The sequence below is a fragment of the Cyprinodon tularosa genome, unplaced genomic scaffold (assembly GCF_016077235.1).
Source record: "Cyprinodon tularosa strain WSP-4 unplaced genomic scaffold, ASM1607723v1 ctg593, whole genome shotgun sequence".
Taxonomy (NCBI): domain Eukaryota; kingdom Metazoa; phylum Chordata; class Actinopteri; order Cyprinodontiformes; family Cyprinodontidae; genus Cyprinodon; species Cyprinodon tularosa.
The window spans coordinates 531,458-543,691 of NW_024039333.1; the positions used below are offsets into that span (position 1 = coordinate 531,458).

At 43.1% G+C, this 12,234-nt stretch overlaps 1 protein-coding gene across 1 annotated transcript in view; it reads right to left on the reverse strand.

Annotated features, from left to right (window-relative positions):
* LOC119797659 (NLR family CARD domain-containing protein 3-like) overlaps nucleotides 1–2,479 on the reverse strand; it is a 41,867-nt gene extending 39,388 nt beyond the window's left edge. The window contains exon 1 of the mRNA XM_038306827.1: nucleotides 2,313–2,479. The gene's annotated coding sequence lies outside the window, so the exon portion shown is untranslated. The remainder of the gene's footprint in view (nucleotides 1–2,312) is intronic.
* Between the last annotated feature and the right edge of the window lie 9,755 nt (nucleotides 2,480–12,234).

Sequence of the window (12,234 nt, forward strand, 5' to 3'; positions counted from 1 at the left end):
GGACTATGTTTCTGAGCTGGCCTGGTGTTGCCTTGGGATCCCTCCAGAGCAGCTGGAGGAAGTGTGCATGAGAAGGCTGAGCATCTCTGCTTAGACTGCTGCCTCCGCGACCCGGCCCCTGAAGATAATGGATGGATGGATGGATGGATGGATGGATGGATGGATGGATGGATGGATGGATGGATGGATGGATGGATGGATGGATGGATGGATGGATGGATGGATGGATGGATGGATGGATGGATGGATGGATGGATGGATGGATGAACTGAATTCATATTAAATGAGTAGAAAGATTGGACTTCGGCACTATGAAATAGGCGGGTGGTCGGAGTAAAGGAACATTTTTATCTTAATACAGGAACTCAGCCTGAACATCTGAGCTCTTTAGAACAATTCTGGGAGATTTGGTTCTTAATTCATCAGTCCCAAACAACATAAATAGGAGTCTGCAATAAGGAAGAGTGCCTCAGTTTGTGGTTGAACCTTTACTTAAAAAACATGGACTCAATTCCTCTGTTCTATCAAACTAAAGGCCTATTTTCCTGTCAATTATGTTAGAAAATAGTGCACTTGTCAAATTACTAACCTTTCTAGAAGCACGTTGCAATTCTGATGTTTTTGAATTTGGTTTTAAAGCCTTTCACAGCACTAGGTCTGCACTTTTAAAGGTTATTAATGACCTATTATTTAGGACTTATGCAGGCTACTACAATTTTAATGCTTTTAGAACGAACTGCTGCTTTTCACACATTTGACCACATAACTCTCTTCTTTCGGGGCAGTGATGTAAAATTATGGGTTGCCCTCTCTTTTAAAAGGAACGTATTAGAAAGTGCTTCTCTGGAGCCAAAACGTGCTGAAGTGCTCTCTACAGTGTTGAAAATTTTAAATTTCAATAACAAGAAAGCTTCTTTGACATTTTAAAAAGTATCTGCATAGTTACTTTTTCTATGCAGTAGAAAGAGTTACTATCTTAGTTACTTTTTAAAGTAGTAAACAGTTACTTTTTTAAAGTAATTTTCCTTAAAACTGCTGATGACCGCCAGATTTATCCACCACAGAAAAAAATTGCAGATCCCCACAAACACCTCAACTGAACTGCTTAAAGGATGTTAAAGATTTGTTGACTAATAACTTTGTAAATCTAAATGAAAATAAACCTGAAGTCATTTTATTTGGCCACATGGATCCCCTGTTAAAAACTTGCCCCCTTCATGCAGTATCTTTGTTCTACAGCCCCCAACCTTGGTGTAATTATGATATATGATTTTAATTTTGACAAACAGATTAATGCAGTTGTAAAGTCCAGTTTTTATCATCTTCGGCTTTTAACTAAAATCAAACCTTTTTTTGTCTGTTAATTAATTTGAGCAGCTAATGTATGCTTTTATTTAATCTCTTCTGGACTACTGCTTTGTACTTTATAGTGATATATGTCCATCAATTCATTTTCCATCAGGATTAACCCAAACGGGATCATGAGGGGTTACACCATGGACAGGCACTTCCTCGGAGGTCAGAGGACCAGCTCCAACTTTTTTTTTTTTTTTTTATTGGTTTTTATCACTGATTACATGTATTAATTATACGTTTATTTTACTGTGTAGCACTTTCAAAACATTTCTGTGCTATATAAAAAATACGGTGGATTGGATAGGAAAAATTTTCAAAGAAGGACATCTTTAATCATAAATTGAAGAAAACATTTCTAGTGTGGAATATGGGTCCTAGAGTCGTTCTGTGGTTCTGATTAGGCTTACTGGAAGCACTACGCTTAAAGGGGACCAGTTGCTGCAGCCATGCAGAACGCAAGGAAACCAGGAAATACTAGGAAGCTCCTGGTATTTCAGAGACCATTTTAGAACAAAGTTTGATTTTTCTGTTTCAGCTTTTTTCAGCAGCAAAATCAGGTTCTCCTGGAAACCAATTATTCCAGTTCAGATTAACTGTTCAACTAAAAACAGGCTCTAAGTTTCTGACATCATCTGTTATCTTACAACATATGAAGGAAGCAGTAGACCAGGAAAAGAACTGGTACCAGTTCAACAGAACCACTGAATAACTCCAGCTTTAAAACAGTGGTTTACAATTTTCTAATATTTTCTTAAAAATAAGTTTTTTGTCTGTAGAAAAGAAACAAGCAGAGAAAACTCTGTTTTTTTGGTCAAAAACAGGAAATCACATCCTGACCAGATTCACAGGTAGATGAAGCCAGTAGCTTAGTTTCAAATGAAAAGTTCTGGTTTTGGTTCCCTCTACAGTCCACAGAGAGAAAAACCCACTGAGAGGAAAACAAGGAGAACACTCACCCTGATCAAGACGTTTTACCTTGTTCTGCCACCAAATATAGTCAGAACTAGTTCCTCCTGATCTGGTACCTCTAGCATCTAGGATCTCTAGCAGAATCTTCTCAGCGTGATTTTCTATCAAACCAAACTGGGAGAGAATGTCAGTCAGGGTTCCAGATCCAGTGAGGTTCAGGTAAGCAGACTGAGAAGTAGGTGGGATCAGACCATCACTTCCTCATTCTCTCCTTTATCTCGCAGTCAAACAAGGTTCAAGGTCTAGTTCAACCTATTAATCCCCATGTATTTTAAAGCAGGCAGTAAAAACTCAAGAGGAAGCCAAACACACTCTTTCCCACTGAAATTAACGGGTGAACCTGTGTTACGGCGCAAGGCCTTTTCTGAGTCCTTAACATCCCTGTGTAGAGCTTCTAATTGGTGCTGACTGGAAGTGGAGGCAGCTGGCCAGACTGATGTCAGATCCATCTTAAGGAGCATTAATCTTCACCCTCACCTGGAGGCCCAAACCAAGCTTCACAGCCCAAGCTCCGCTCCAGCCCAAGTCAGATGATCAACCCCAGCTGGTAGCAAGTCAGCTCAGACCGGACCAGCTTGGAGAAGCACAGCTTGTTCTTCTCTGCCACCTACTTCTCTCTTTTCCTCTCCTCTCCAACCATTTATGTTTTTTGTTAAATAAATCCCACTCTAAGTTATCCCCAGGTGTGGCTTCCCTTTAATTTGTTGTGGTCCAAGAGCCAGGCCATAACACCTGGGTTTTTCAAACTTGGGTCGATCAGATAACAATCTGCCTTTGGCTCCCTTCCCATTGGCAAAAAAAGCTGGGTCTAACCCATCCTTGGCAAACTGCATGTCTGGTGACGTCATCAAACTGGGTTAGCGTTGATGATGTCACCAGTAAACAATGGAGAGCATCATGTAAGGAAACAAATGCATAGTCAGCATTCTTTATTGTTTCGCTCCTTTAAATGACCTAATCCTTCTTACCAGCACTGATGGAGTTGTTTATTGAATATAAACACATGTTTTTCGAATATAAACACAGTTGTTTTGGCTTGTTAGAACAGATGTGAATGGGGCTGTTTGTGTTGACATCTGTACTTTTCGTTGAATGGTATCATGTAAATTAACGGGTTGACCTGGGTCTGATGTTCTCACAGCATGCGGATAAGAGCTTGCCGAGTCGTTTGACCCTGGTATACTCGTGTCAATGAGCTGTTCCCACTGCCACTAAAAGCTTTTTGTTCCCAGATTTAAATGTTTTTTTTCAGCCAAAGCAAAAGAGTTTTAAGTGTGACTGCTTAGCATGGATAAACCATCCATCCAATTTACCAATCGCTCAGTCACAGTAGGGAAAGTCACAGGACAGGCCGGGTCATTCTCAACCAGAAAACCCTTATCTGAAGCTCCGATTGGACGAGTCACCATGACATCAGGAAAGAGGAGGTGCCTATTTCAAAACACTGAAACTAGTGATTAAAACAGATAATAAAAATATATTTGAGAATGTGTTCAAAAGAAAGAGAAAACAGCTAAAGCTGCAAATGAGAGGAAGATTGTGTAGGAGAAGATTGCCTAATGGATTAATCCGTAACTTTATAGGTAGTCAATTATGGCAGGTCAACTTGACATTCTTTGATTGGATCCTGTGTAAACGACATGCTTTGTTTGTGTTTTTAACACCTATCGTATAATGGACCTAGTGAACTATTTCCTTTTTACTCTTCGCCAGGGGCGGATTAAGAAATTTTGGCCCCCTGGGCCTGACATGGTCTTGGCCCCTCAACCCCCCGCGCGTGCGGGCGCACACACACGCACGCACTATGCAAGAAATACTGTATACTGTGAACAGACATGCACACTGTCCTGTACAGAAGAGTGCACATACTGCACACACACTATTAGGTATACCACACAGACACTGACAAGCACAGGTTTCACACAGACACAGGGGGAGGGGATAAATGGCCTAAAAATAAACATTTTGGAAAATGATTATGCCCACTTCAGTGATGGTGCATTGGGTCATTTGAGAGATATTATGTATTGGAAGTTGGTAGCTATCATGATATAAACCCCCCACCCCACCCAAAAAACTAAATCGGACATGATTTTTGCCCCCTTTTCCTCCCTTCTATCATTAAAAATAAAATAATATCTTAGGAAAACACTTTGGCATAACGGCAGCTGTGCAGCAAATTGAGGCTCAAAGTCTGTATCTATTTGTGGTTAAGCTTGAGGAGAAGGAGAAAGGTAAAATGATAACATGCATCGGAGAGCACCACAAAGAAAGGTGTAGGCCAGTTCATGGTACAAAGGCTGCATGCAGGTCAAGATAGCCCATTTCCAAGAATGCTATAGTGGCTGGACAGGCACTGGACATGTCCTGAACTCAGTGTCAGACGTGGCTGCCGAATACTTGGATGAAGTGAAGCAGCTGACAGATCTCATGCTGCCCCATCTAAAGACTGTCCTGGCCAGGCAGAGGATGGATGAGGAGACCTTCCCAATGGACCCTGTCAGTGAACAGGCTAGTAACATTGATGGCACCCCTGTGCACAACATTGGGATGGAGAGACAATGTGGCAAGGTGGACTACAAACTGAAGAAGTTGGGCACACTGAATGCAGTCAATAGGTCAATAATTTTACAGAAGTGCCAGGAGCTTCAGAGGTTTCAAGGCAGCAGCACAAGCAAAAAGGGAGGTTGAACTCAACTGGAGTAAATTCATGAAGGCATAATTCGAGAGTAGGGCAGATGAGAAACAAGAGATGGCTCAAAGAAAGGAGAGTAAGAGACTAGACATGCTGGACACACTGAAATCTTTTGATGGCCCCTTCACGATAGTGGGGAAGTTGAAAAGTTCCTTGTGGATGAAAGTCTGCACAAGAATGCAAAGCTGCAGAGAATGAAGCTTGAGGTTCAGTTTGCCAGAGAAAGCACCAAGCTTCTGCCTAAAGTCAATCCTATCTTCACAATCCAGGTGACACTTCCCAGAAATGGCGAAAGTGCAATTCTCCAAGTCATAATGGATACTTAGAATTTTATGGTGGTGGTAAGTATTCATGAAAACAGGTAGCCTAACATTAGTGAATGGGTGAATTCTGGAAATAACCTAAAAATCTTACACAGTGCACCTTTAAGCAAGGGGTTTCTTTCGTGCTTTCAATTTTGCAAAATCATCCACCACATCATTGAAGTCCAACTCTCTTGTCAGCTCACTCTCAATTGCCATTAGAGATAACGCATTTAATCTTTTCTGAGTCATTCTTGTGCGCAGCTCATTTTTTACTGTTGACAAAAGAGAGAATGAGCGTTCTCCCTCACAGTTACTGACCGGTAGAGTGAGAAAAATCTGTAGCGCAATGTATGTATTAGGAAACGTAGGCTGTAGTCCAAAATGTATTATTGTTTTGAGCAGTCCTGAAGGGGTCCTCTCCTCATCAGTGTTGTTGAGCTGTATAAAAGATTTGAACTGTATAAGCTCCTGTCCAAGATTTTCATTGAGGTCAGATGGGTATGATTCAGTGAGAATCTTGGCCTTGTGAAGGACTGAAGCATTGGACTCTGTATCCAAAGAGAAAAGGACACTGAACAAATTGTTCAGATGTTTGTAGGCCTCCAGACGGTGATTAAGGCTTGAACTCAGTTGATCAATAGAGGCAATAAATGTCTCTATTTGAAACAGTTGCCTTCCCTCAAGCACAACATCTGGGGATGCTGATTCATTAGCAAACTTTTTACGTTTCCTCGTCCGTTCAGCCCTGTAAGATGGGGTGCCACCCAACATTTTAAGGCTTTCTGCTCAAAATGATCAAATAGATCTCTTTGGGAGAGAACAAAGGTGCGCAGAGATTCCAGCAATCTAACTGCTGTACCAAGGTCCATGTCTGCTTTTTGAAGTTGCAGACTTGTGGCCTGAAATCTGGACAGAACAGTGTCCCAAAAGCCTGCCATGAAGGCCATCTCAAGTGAATCCAGCTTCCGCACTAGACTGTCAGCTTCAGTTCGTGTGTCTCGTTTCTCTGTGTCATCAGTGGAAATAACCTGTAGTGCTGCTTTTATTTTACTGTAGTTCTGCCACAGTGCTTTGGTAGATTCTGCACGGCAACTCCAACGCGTGTTGGATAAAGCTTTAAGTGTGAGATCTATGTTGGAATTGCCAAATACCCTGTCCCATCGGTGTGTGGATGCAGTTGTGAAGTTGTAAATAGACTGAATCAAGTCAAAATACTTAGAGACTTCATTTCCACATCTGTCAATGCTGTTGACTCCCACCAAATTCAAAGAGTGAGCTGCACATGGAATATAGTGTATTAATGGGTTGCTTTTCTTTAAGTGAGCCTGCAACCCATTATACCTCCCTGACATGTTGCTGGCATTATCATAAGCCTGCCCCCTGCAATTTGACAGCTCTAACCCTAGATTTTCCAACACAGACATGACACAGTTAGCCAAACTTTCACCTGTATGGCTAGTAATGGGCTCAAAACCCACAAAGCGTTCAACAACACTGCCCTCTTTGCTAACAAAACGGAATATGAATGTCAATTGGTCCACATGAGATAAATCTGGGGTTGAATCCACAATGATAGAGTAGTATTTGCTTGCTTGCAGTTCATCTGCTATAGCCTGTTTGGTTTTTGCACCCATCAATTCAATGAATTCCTCACAAATGGTGGAGGACAGATATGAGGTATTACCTCGACCCATCTGCCCAAACTTTCTGATGTGATCCTTTAGAAAGGGATCAAATTCAGCCAGGACCTCCAGAATACCAAGGTAGTTCCCATTGAGAGGAGACCCTAACGATTCATTTTTACCCCTAAATGCAAGGCCCCTTTCTGCAAGGAATTTAATGACTGCAACAACTCTTTGTAACACCTGCCTCCAATAGCTGCTCTCTGCCTGAAACTGTTTGAACAGGTCTGCATCAACTGTGGCACCTTTGGCGCGGTTCAAGACTGCTTGCATGCAGGTTATGTGCTCAGCACTTCGCTCATGTTCACCAAATCTTTCTGAGTGTTTCCAATCACAATAGCCTGTCACAAAAGAATGCGTTTTTGGGGAAAACAGTTTGCATGCAAAGCAGTAAACATTACCAGTAGAGGGAGAGTACATCAGCCACTCTCTTTGTACTCTTTGTCCATTGGGCAAGTGTGAAGTAAAATGTTCATTGTTTAGGCATCGGGTTTTGCCTCCTAGCCCACTGTTCCTCACAGAAGCTGGATAATGGCTGTGACGGTTGTGAAATGATTTTGCACCTCTTTGAATAAGAACTTCCTTCATTGACTCAGTGAGGGTCTCAGCCCATTTAGTGGGATCACTAGGTAGAGTTGTCACTGTAGATGGTGTTGAAGAAAGATTCAGCTCATTTTCTATGCTGTCCAGAGGTGCAGTGACCTCACATTCATCCGAGCAACTGGCTACTGCTGAATTGGTTGAATCATAAGCATCAGAAGCATTTGGTTCAGTGTCTACACTTGTAGTGGTCTCAGGATCTTGGGAGCTACATGCTAGCTCAGGTGCATTGCTAACCTTAGCTGAATTTGCAGTAGCATTTATAGAATTGCTTTCAGCAGATGTCTTTGTACTGAAGAAGCTGGAGATATTTGGAACACTCTCAAGTAAAACTGATTCCTTTGTTTTTCTTTTTTTGCAGAATTTTTTTTCTAGCTCCTCCACTTAAACGTTTATGATCCATATTTCCCTTCTTTCTTTGCACATTGGCTCTTTGCCTATCACAACAGATAAACCAACTATGTGTGTGTGTGTGTGTGTGTGTGTGAGTTTGTTTGTGTGTTTATGATCGGTGCTGCTTCCTTCAAGTGTGTGAGGTGATTTAGAAAACTAGCAACCCAGCATCAACACTCCAAAGCAGAGAATAACAGCTTACTAGCATAGACAATTGAGAGCAGAGAATCAACTGATTTGTCTGATAGACAGCAGGAGAGCAGAGTGGTCAGTGATGATCGAATCAAGAAAATGTCTAAATGGCAAGGGAACAGACTGATTTGTACTGAGGAGAAAGAGAGAGAGAGCCAATTACAGTGAAATATATTCCAAAAGAGCCAAGTGACTAGCTGAAGGCAGGGACAAATGCCTTGGAGTGACCAACAAGAGTGCAAAGTACCAAATGGCAAAATGTGGGAAGACCAACAGGCAGATCTGCTTTTACCACTTATCTTCACAACCAAAAAGTCGCTAAATGATGTTTTTAGTCGCTAGCCAGGTATGGCCAAAAGACACGAAATCTAGCGGCAAAGTCGGTCAATCACACTGACAGTGAAACAAATATTTTGAAAAGATAATAATTGTACAACTTTGTGCACTTTTGTCTTCTATCTAAATATTTTCACAAAGGACACCAAAATGTTGCTATCTGCAGGCAGCTTGCTAGCTATGATGGCAGCAACGATGTCTGCCAGACAGGAGAGAGTGGTCAGTGACGATCGAATCGAGAAAATGACAAAATGGGTCAAAGACCAAAAAGTTATTAACTGACAGCAGTGACAAATGTCAGACTGTAAACTTTTTCGAAAGAAAAGGACAAAATGGGAAGATGCTGATAGTAACAGCAAAATGGAAAATATAAGAATTTCCAAGTAATGCTCAACTCAAGTGTGTGTGTGTGTGTGTGTGTGTGTGTGCGCGCGTTAAACTTCTTGTTGAATGATTTCAAATTATCTCTGAGTCTGAACTGAGGGAAAGGAAAACAAATTTTGAGCAGTCTCTCACGAGTTCAAAATACCAAATGAGGAGATTCTAAAAGAACAGACCGGTTTATGAAAGACTTGATGGGGGAGGGGCACAGCTAAGAATACTTGAGTGAGATTCTGTGATCCAAATTCGAGATAGAGCTTTTTGATAATGATAATTTGTCAGAGTAAGGTTGTGTAATCAAAATTTGAGAATGAGCTTTGTCAATCAATCAAGAATATTTGCATTAAGTTCTGTGATCAAAATTCAGAAACAACCTTTAATAATTGATAAAGAATATGTGAGTGAGGTTGTGTGATCCATCCAATTTGAGAATTAGCTTTGATAATAATGATTGAGAGCCTCTGGCCCTCTGTGGATCATGGCCGCGGGGCCAATTTTGCCTGGCCCCTTGGGGCCTCTGTGGGTCGTGGCCGCGGGGCCAAGTTGGCCTGGCCCCTTGGGGCCTCTGACCCTCTATGGATCGGGGCCAAGTTGGCCTGACCCCTCGGGGCCTCTGGCCCTCTATGGATCATGGCCGCGGGGCCAAGTTGGCCTGACCCCTTAGGACCTCAGGCCCTCTGTGGGTCGCGGCCGCGGGGCCAAGTTGACCTTGTCCCTTGGGGCCTCTTACCCTCTATGGATCATGGCAGCGGGGCCAAGTTGACCTGGCCCCTTGGGGCCTCTGGCCTTCTGTGGCTTGCGACCGCGGGGCCAAGTTGGCCTGGCCCTTTGGGGCCTCTGGCCTTCTGTGGGTTGTGGCCGCGGGGCCAAGTTGGCCTGGCCCCTTGGGGCCTCTGACCGTCTATGGATCGTGGCCGCGGGGCCAAGTTGAACTGGCCCCCTGGGGCCTCTGACCCTCTATGGATCGTGGCCGCGGGGCCAAGTTGGCCTGGCCCCTTGGGGCCTCTGACCGTCTATGGATCGTGGCCGCGGGGCCAAGTTGGCCTGGCCCCTTGGGGCCTCTGACCGTCTATGGATCATGGCCGCGGGGCCATGTTGGCCTGACCCCTTGGGACCTCTTACCCTCTATGGATCATGTCCGCGGGGCCAAGTTGGCCTGACCCCTTAGGACCTCAGGCCCTCTGTGGGTCGTGGCCGCGGGGCCAAGTTGACCTGGCCCCTTGGGGCCTCTTACCCTCTATGGATCGTGGCCGTGGGGCCAAGTTGGCCTGGCCCCTTGGGGCCTAAGATTATTATTTTTGCAAAAGTAGTTTTGCTTGGGTCGCGGCCGCGGGGCCAAGTTGGCCTGGCCCCTTGGGGCCTCTGGCCCCCTGGGCCTGGGCCCGGTAGGCCCGGTCATTAATCCACCTATGATTGCTGCAGTCCTCTCAACTTCGAAAAATCTTTTTTTTAATTACACATTAAATCAGGAAATGGACCATATACAGGTGCTGGTCATAAAATTAGAATATCATGAAAAAGTAGATTGATTTCAGTAATTCCATTTAAAAAGTGAAACTTGTATATTATATTCATACATTACATACAAACTCATATATTTCAGATGTTTATTTTGTTTAATTTTGATGATTACAAATGACAACAAATGAAAATCTCAAATTCATCATATCAGAAAATTAGAATATTACTGAAGACCAATAAAAACAAAGGATTTATAGAAATGTTGGCCAACTGAAAAGTATGAACATGAAAAGTATGAGCATGTACAGCACTCAGTATTTAGTTGGGCCTCCTTTGGCCTGTATTACTGCAGCAATGCGGCGTGGCATGGAGTCGATCAGTCTGTGGCACTGCTCAGGTGTTATGATAGCCCAGGTTGCTCTAATAGTGGCTTTTAGCTCTTCTGAATTGTTGGGTCTGGTGTATTGCATCTTCTTCTTCACAATACCCCATAGATTTTCTATGGGGTTAAGGTCAGGAGAGTTTGCTGGCCAATTAAGAACAGGGATACCATGGTCCTTCAACCAGGTACTGGTAGCTTTGGCACTGTGTGCAGGTGCCAAGTCCTGTTGGAAAATGAAATCTGCATCTCCAAAAAGTTGGTCAGCTGCAGGAAGCATGAAGTGCTCTAAAACTTCCTGGTATGTGGCTGCGTTGACCCTGGACCTCAGAAAACACAATGGACCAACACCAGCAGATGACATGGCACCCCAAACCATCACTGACTGTGGAAACTTTACACTGGACTTCAAGCAACGTGGATGAAGTGCCTCTCTTCTTTTCCTCCAGACTCTGGGACCTTGATTTCCAAAGGAAATGCAAAATTTACTTTCATCAGAGAACATGACTTTGGACCACTCACCAGCAGTCCAGTCCTGTTTCTCTTTAGCCCAGGCAAGACGCTTCTGACGCTGTCTGTGGTTCAAGAGTGGCTTGACACAAGGAATGCGACAGCAGAAACCCATGTCTTTCATACGTCTGTGTGTGGTGGTTCTTGAAGCACTCACTCCAGCTGCAGTCCACTCTTTGTGAATCTCCCCCACATTTTTGAATGGGTTTTGTTTCACAATCCTCTCCAGGGTGCGGTTATCTCTCTTGCTTGTACACTTTTTTCGACCACATCTTTTCCTTCCCTTCGCCTCTCTATTAATGTGCTTGGACACTGAGCTCTGTGAACAGCCAGCCTCTTTAGCGATGACCTTTTGTGTCTTGCCCTCCTTGTGCAAGGTGTCGATGGTCGTCTTTTGGACAACTGTCAAGTCAGCAGTCTTCCCCATGATTGTGTAGCCTATAGAACTAGACTGAAAGACCATTTAAAGGCTTTTGCAGGTGGTTTGAGTTAATTAGCTGATTAGAGTGTGGCACCAGGGGCCATCAATTTTGAACCTTTTCACAATATTCTAATTTTCTGATATGATGAATTTGAGATTTTCATTTGTTGTCATTTGTAATCATCAAAATTAAACAAAATAAACATCTGAAATATATGAGTTTGTATGTAATGTATGAATATAATATACAAGTTTCACTTTTTAAATGGAATTACTGAAATCAATCTACTTTTTCATGATATTCTAATTTTATGACCAGCACCTGTAGTGACGCTTTAAAGTATAATATTCTCCCCTCAAATAATCTTAAAACTTACTTTTATTGAACAACAGCAACAGAAAAGAGAACTTTTAACTTTTAATGGAGTGATCCATTGAAAGCTGCTGCAGTGGTACATGCTGGGATGGCTGTCAATCTCAAGAACGGCGAAGTCTGCTCTGATGCGTACTCGATAATGAGGGCTGGGCGAGAACAACATCCGGGGATTTGGTGC